Raw genomic sequence first — 6,090 nt, forward strand, 5'->3', positions numbered from 1 at the left:
AGATTCCACATCATCAGAGCTAATATCCTTCCTTACAATTGTGTTAATCCCTTCTTTAACCAGTAATGCTACCCCACCTCCCTTTCCTTTTTGCCTATCTTTCCTGAATATCGAATACCCCTGGATGTTGAGTTCCCAGCCTTGGCCATCCTTGAGCTACGTTTCCGTAATCCCAACCAAATCATGTTCGTTTACCTCTATTTGCGCAGCCAATTCATCCACCTTATTACGAATGCTCCTCGCATTAAGACACAAAGCCTTCAGGCTTGTTTTTTTAACGCTCTTACACCTATTAGAATTATTATTTACTTTAGCCACGTTTGATTTAAACCGTTGATTTCTCTGACTGCCACTTTTGTTTTTCTCCTTCCTATCTTTTGCTTTTATCCTCGTTTCCCTTTCCTCTGTCTCCCTGCTCAGGTTCGCAACCCCCTGCCATTTTAGTTTACATCCTCCCCCAGAGCACTAGCAAACACTCCCCCTAGGACATTGGTTCCAGCCCTGCCCAGGTACAAACCGTGCAGTTTGAACTGGTCCCACCTCCCCCAGAACCAGTTCCAATGTCCCAGGAACCTGAATCCCTCCCTGGCAGAGGGTATGGCTGAGGTACTAAATGAATACTTTGCATCTGTCTTCACCAAGGAAGATGCTGCTATAAGCAATGAAGGAGGAGGTAGAGGAGATACTGGATGGGATAAAAATTGTTAGAGGTGGTACTAGAAAGGCTGGCTGTACCTAAAGTAGGTAAGTCACCAGGACCAGATGAGATGCATCCTAGGATGCTGAGGGAAGTGAAGGAAGAAATCGCAGAGGTACTGGCCATAATCTTCCAATCCTCCTTAGAAAGGGGGGGGGGATGGTGCCAGAGGACTGGAGAATTGCAAATGTTACACCATTGTTCAAAAAGGGTGTAAAGATAAACCCAGCAACTACAGGCCAGTCAGTTTAACCTCGGTAGTGGGGAAGCTTTTAGAAACAGTAATCGGGGACAAAATTAACAGTCACTTGGACAAGTGTGGATTAATTAAGGAAAGCCAGCACGGATTTGTTAAAGGCAAATCATGTTTAACTAACTTGATTGAGTTTTTTGATGAGGTAACAAAGAAGATTTGAGTTTTTTGATGAGGTAACAGAGGATTGATGAGGGCAATGCGGTTGATGTGGTGTACATGGATTTCCAAAAGGTGTTCAACAAAGTGCCACATAATAGGCTTGCCAGCAAAGTTGAAGCCCATGGAATAAAAGGGACAGTGGCAGCATGGATACGGAATTGGCTAAGTGACAGGAAACAGAGAGTCGCGGTGAACGGTTGTTTTTTGGACTGGAGGAAGGTATACAGTGGTGTTCCCAAGGGGTCGGTTCTAGGACCACTGCTTTTCTTGATATATATTAATGACTTGGATGTGGGTGTACAGGGCACAATTTCAAATTTTGCAGATGACACAAAACTTGGAAGTATAGTGAACATTGAGGAGGATAGTGATAGACTTCAAGAGGACATAGACAGGCTGATGGAATGGGCAGTTGAAATTTAACGCAGAAAAGTGCAAAGTGATACATTTTGGTAGAAAGAATGAAGAGAGAAAATATAAACTAAAGGGTACAATCCTAAAGGGGGTGCATGAACAGAGAGACCTGGGGGTATATGTGCACAAATCTTTGAAGGTGGCAGGGCAGGTTGAGAAAGCAGTTAAACAAGCTTACAGAATCTTGGGCTTCATGAATAGAGGTATAGAGTACAAAAGCATGGAAATTATGATGAACTTGTATAAAACACTGGTTCGGCCTCAACTGGAGTATTGTGTCCAATTCTGGGCACCGCACTTTAGGAAAGATTTACAAGAATGATTCCAGTGATGAGGGACTTCAGTTACGTGGATAAACTGGAAAAGCTGGGGTTGTTCTCCTTGGAGCAGAGAAGATCGAGAGGAGATTTGATAGAGGTGTTATAAATCACGAGGAGTCTGGACAGAGTAGATAGAGAGAAACTGTTCCCATTGGCAGAAGTGTCGAGAACCAGAGGACACAGAATTAGTGTGATTGGCAGAAAAACCAAAGGTGACATGACGGAAAACCTTTTTACTCAGCGTGTGGTTAGGATCTGGAATGCAATGCAATGCTGGAGGCAGACTCAATCACAACTTTCAAAAAGGAGTTGGATAAGTACCTGAAGGAAAAAAAATTGCAGGGCTACGGGGAAAGGGCGGGGGAGTGGGACTAGCTGAAGTGCTCTTGCAGAGAGCCGGCACGGGCTCGACGGGCCGAATGGCCTTCTTCTGTGTTGTAACCAATCTATGAATCTATGGGCCCCAAATTACTCCATCTGGAACAGATGACAATGCACTCAATGACTGGCAACAGAAATATAAAAAGGCCATCAAGGTACAATTGGGGGTGCTTTCTGAGACAAAGTTCAAAGCACGTTGATAGGGTAGAGGTAGCTTTACTCTGCACTTGGTCATGTTCCACTTTACCTGGCGTTACAAATTTTGCATCTGCCTTCGATATTCTCAGGCACCAGCACTACTGGTCACACCTGTAAGTGGCCACATTTCTTAAATTTAGGTCCGTGCCTGTATTGTCCAAAATCTAATTAGAAGATAGCATAACCCAGGTTGTAAAAATAGCACTCTCATGATTTGAACTGGATATTGCAGCTCACACATTTACAAGTGCTTCTCCAACAAGACTAATTATTAAGCTGCTTTACTTTACACAGCCATTTTGGACCATCACCGAAGTCCTTCAGCGATCCCCCCTGATGACCGATGGCAAAATGCTTGGAAGAACTGACATACCAGATTCCTTATAGAGGACCTCACAGTACAACCTGAAGGATCAAACCTTCCTCGCAAACAGTGGACAACCATCAACCACCTCAGAACCGGTCATGGTAGATGCTGCCACCTTCTCCACAGGTGGAAGGTTAAAGCATCCCCATCAGGCGACTGTGGAGCTCCTGATCAGACCCTGGAGCACATCATTGAGCACTGCCCTGAGGAAACTCGCAGGCAGCCGACAAGATATCCACACTGTTACACCGAACATTTTTACCTGGCTATCAGACTTGGGTATTGATACTTAATTTGTTGCTTTTTGCTACTACCATATGAAAGACTTTACACACAGCAAGTGAGCAATCACAGCAATAATATATGAAATCTTGTTTAAGTCATCCAACTCTTCTCTCCTTGTAAAATTCAAAAAACGGTTTGTAATTGTTTAAATGAATTACATAAACCACTCAATATATCTTTGTTCTCAAATCCATTCAGCTAAAAAGTCAAATTACCAGACACTTAGGAAGGTCAATACGGATACTGCATGGTAAAAAGCAAAAAAAAAATCCCAGACATCCCTTACCCTCACAGCACAAACATATGCAAGAATTAAACAAAAATTAACTGGGTCTGATTATGTTGTAGGGGTGGATAGGAAAGGAGTTGCTACAGAAGCTCCAACAACACTCAAGAAGCTCGACACCATCCAGGACAAAGCAGCCCGCTTGATTGGCACCTCATCCACCACCTTAAACATTCACTCCCTCCACCACTGGCGCACCGTGACTGCAGTGTGTACCATCTACAAGATGCACTGCAGCAACTCGCCAAGGCTTCTTCGACAGCACCTCCTAAACCCACGACCTCTTCCACCTAGAAGGACAAGGGCAGCAGGCGCATGGGAACACCAGCACCTCCAAGTTCCCCTCCAAGTCACACACCATCCTGACTTGGAAATATATTGCCGATCTTTCATCGTCGCTGGGTCAAAATCCTGGAACTCCCTCCTTAACAGCACTGTGGGAGCACCTTCACCACACGGACTGCAGCAGTTCAAGAAGGCAGCTCACCACCACCTTCTCAAGGGGCAACTAGGGATGGGCAATAAATGCCAGCCCTGCCAGCGACGCCCACATCCCATAAACAAATAAAAAAAAGTCCCCTAAAACATGGGTATCGAAACTGGAGGTTTTGCACAGGCCAAGAAGGAACTGGCATTTATATAGCACCTTTCACAACCTTAGGATGTCCCAAAGCGCTTTACAGCCAGTGAAGTACTTTTTGAAGTGTTGTAATAGTGGATACATCCTAATCTAGAACACCAAGACCCGTTAGCATCTGAGGTTCGAGATGTTTGCAAATTAATAGGAATATTGGTTTAATATGTGGTGTGAAAGGCTGCATTGCATCTAACTATAGCAATCCACAAGGACGAAAGCTTGGAAATTTCTGCCTTGGAGCAACCTACATTATTGCTAATTATGATGGCACTGATCAACCGTTGTAGCAGGTTGCAAATTTAAACACGGAAAATTGCTCTGATGGCTATGTGTAGTATAAAATAGGGCCATTAAGGGATAGACAGGATAAAACCACAGGCAACGGTAGAGAGATGGTAGAAATATTAAATAATTATTTTGTTTCAGTATTTACCAGGGAGATAGAACAGGTGGACATGACATTGGATGATGAGATTAGTAATGAGATAAGCGCATTTAAAATAAAAAAAAGGACATATTAAATAAATTAATCACACTCAAAGATGATAAAACCCCTGGTCCAGATGGATTGCATCCACGCATTTTAAAAGAATCTAGGGAAGAGATAGCAGAGGCATTACTACGCATATTTAATAATTTGTTAGAAAAAGGTATAGTGCCAGAGGACTGGCAGATAGCTAACGTAATACCGATATTTAAGATGGGGAATAGAACATGTCCAGGGAATTATAGACCAGTCAGCTTAACATTGGTGGTAGGAAAAATATTGGAATCTCTCCTAAAGGAGAAAATAGAAGAACATCTAGAAACCAAAAATATAAATAGTCAACATGGATTTCAAAAAGGAAAGTCTTGCTTGACCAACCTTATTGGCCCAGAAATTCAGAGCGGCGCGAACGGCGGCGGGAATCTCGGCGGCGGCGAGTATTTAAAGAGGCGCCAGGGACCAGGTAAGCCTCAGAGCGTACTAATCTCCAGTCTCCAATCTCAGAGAGAGGGAGAGAAGTAAAAAGTAATCGAAGTGTGACGTCACCAGAAAGCAGGTAAGTGATTGGTTCGTGAGTATTTCTCTCTTTATAAACTTTAACTCTGTGGTTTATAGTTTCTAAAGTCTCTGTGGTGTAGCGGGGATTGTTTGTAAACCAGGGCCCTTAAATATACCATTTAACTGTAGTGTAATTGGTGGGATTGATTTGATTTAATTTAATTTAATTGCAATTAATTAAAGGGTAAGTCATGGCAGGACAGCCCGGTGCCGTGGTATGCTCCTCCTGCGCTATGTGGGAACTCAGGGACACTTCCTATGTCCCTGACAACCATGTGTGCAGGAAGTGTGTCCAGCTGCAGCTACTGGCAGACCGCACTGCGGCGCTGGAGCTGCGATTGGATACATGTTGGACCATTCGCGAGGCTCAGGACGTCGTGGATATCACGTTTGATCAGTTGGTCACACCGCAGGCAAAGGTTGGACAGGCAGAATGGGAATGGGTGACCAACAGACAGAGTACTAGGTGCAGGCAGGTAGTGCAGGAGTCCCCTGTGGACATCCCCCTCTCAAACAGATACACCACTTTGAGTACTGTTGGGGGGGATGGCTTATCAGAGGAAGGTAGCAGCAGCCAACTTCGTGGCACCAGGGGTGGCTCTGCTACACAGGACGGGAGGAAAGAGAGGTAGAGCTATAGTAATAGGGGATTCCATTGTAAGGGGAATAGATAGGCGTTTCTGCGGCCGTAAACGAGACTCCAGGATGGTGTGTTGCCTCCCTGGTGCAAGGGTCAAGGATGTCTCAGAGCGGCTGCAGAACATCTTGGAAGGGGAGGGTGAACAGCCAGTTGTCGTGGTGCACATAGGTACCAACGATATAGGTAAAAAACGGGATGAGGTCCTAAAAGCTGAATATAGGGAGTTAGGAGGTAAATTAAAAAATAGGACCTCAAAAGGTAGTAATCTCAGGATTGCTACCAGTGCCACGTGCTAGTCAGAGTAGAAATAGAAGGATATTTCAGATGAATACGTGGCTGGAGGAATGGTGCGAGGGGGAGGGATTCAAATTCCTGGGACATTGGAACCGGTTCTGGGGGAGATGG

General features: G+C 44.5%; 1 long non-coding RNA gene across 1 annotated transcript; it reads left to right on the forward strand.

Annotated features, from left to right (window-relative positions):
- The first annotated feature begins 1,159 nt into the window (after positions 1-1,159).
- Positions 1,160-3,250, forward strand: LOC147106403 (uncharacterized). The gene is made up of 2 exons (XR_015081486.1): positions 1,160-1,331; positions 2,720-3,250. It is a non-coding gene; the product is annotated as an uncharacterized LOC147106403 (long non-coding RNA).
- Positions 3,251-6,090: the final 2,840 nt, after the last annotated feature.

This window comes from Somniosus microcephalus, chromosome 16 (genome assembly GCF_052327205.1).
Source record: "Somniosus microcephalus isolate GS21.2 chromosome 16, FLI_Smic_1.0, whole genome shotgun sequence".
NCBI lineage: Eukaryota > Metazoa > Chordata > Chondrichthyes > Squaliformes > Somniosidae > Somniosus > Somniosus microcephalus.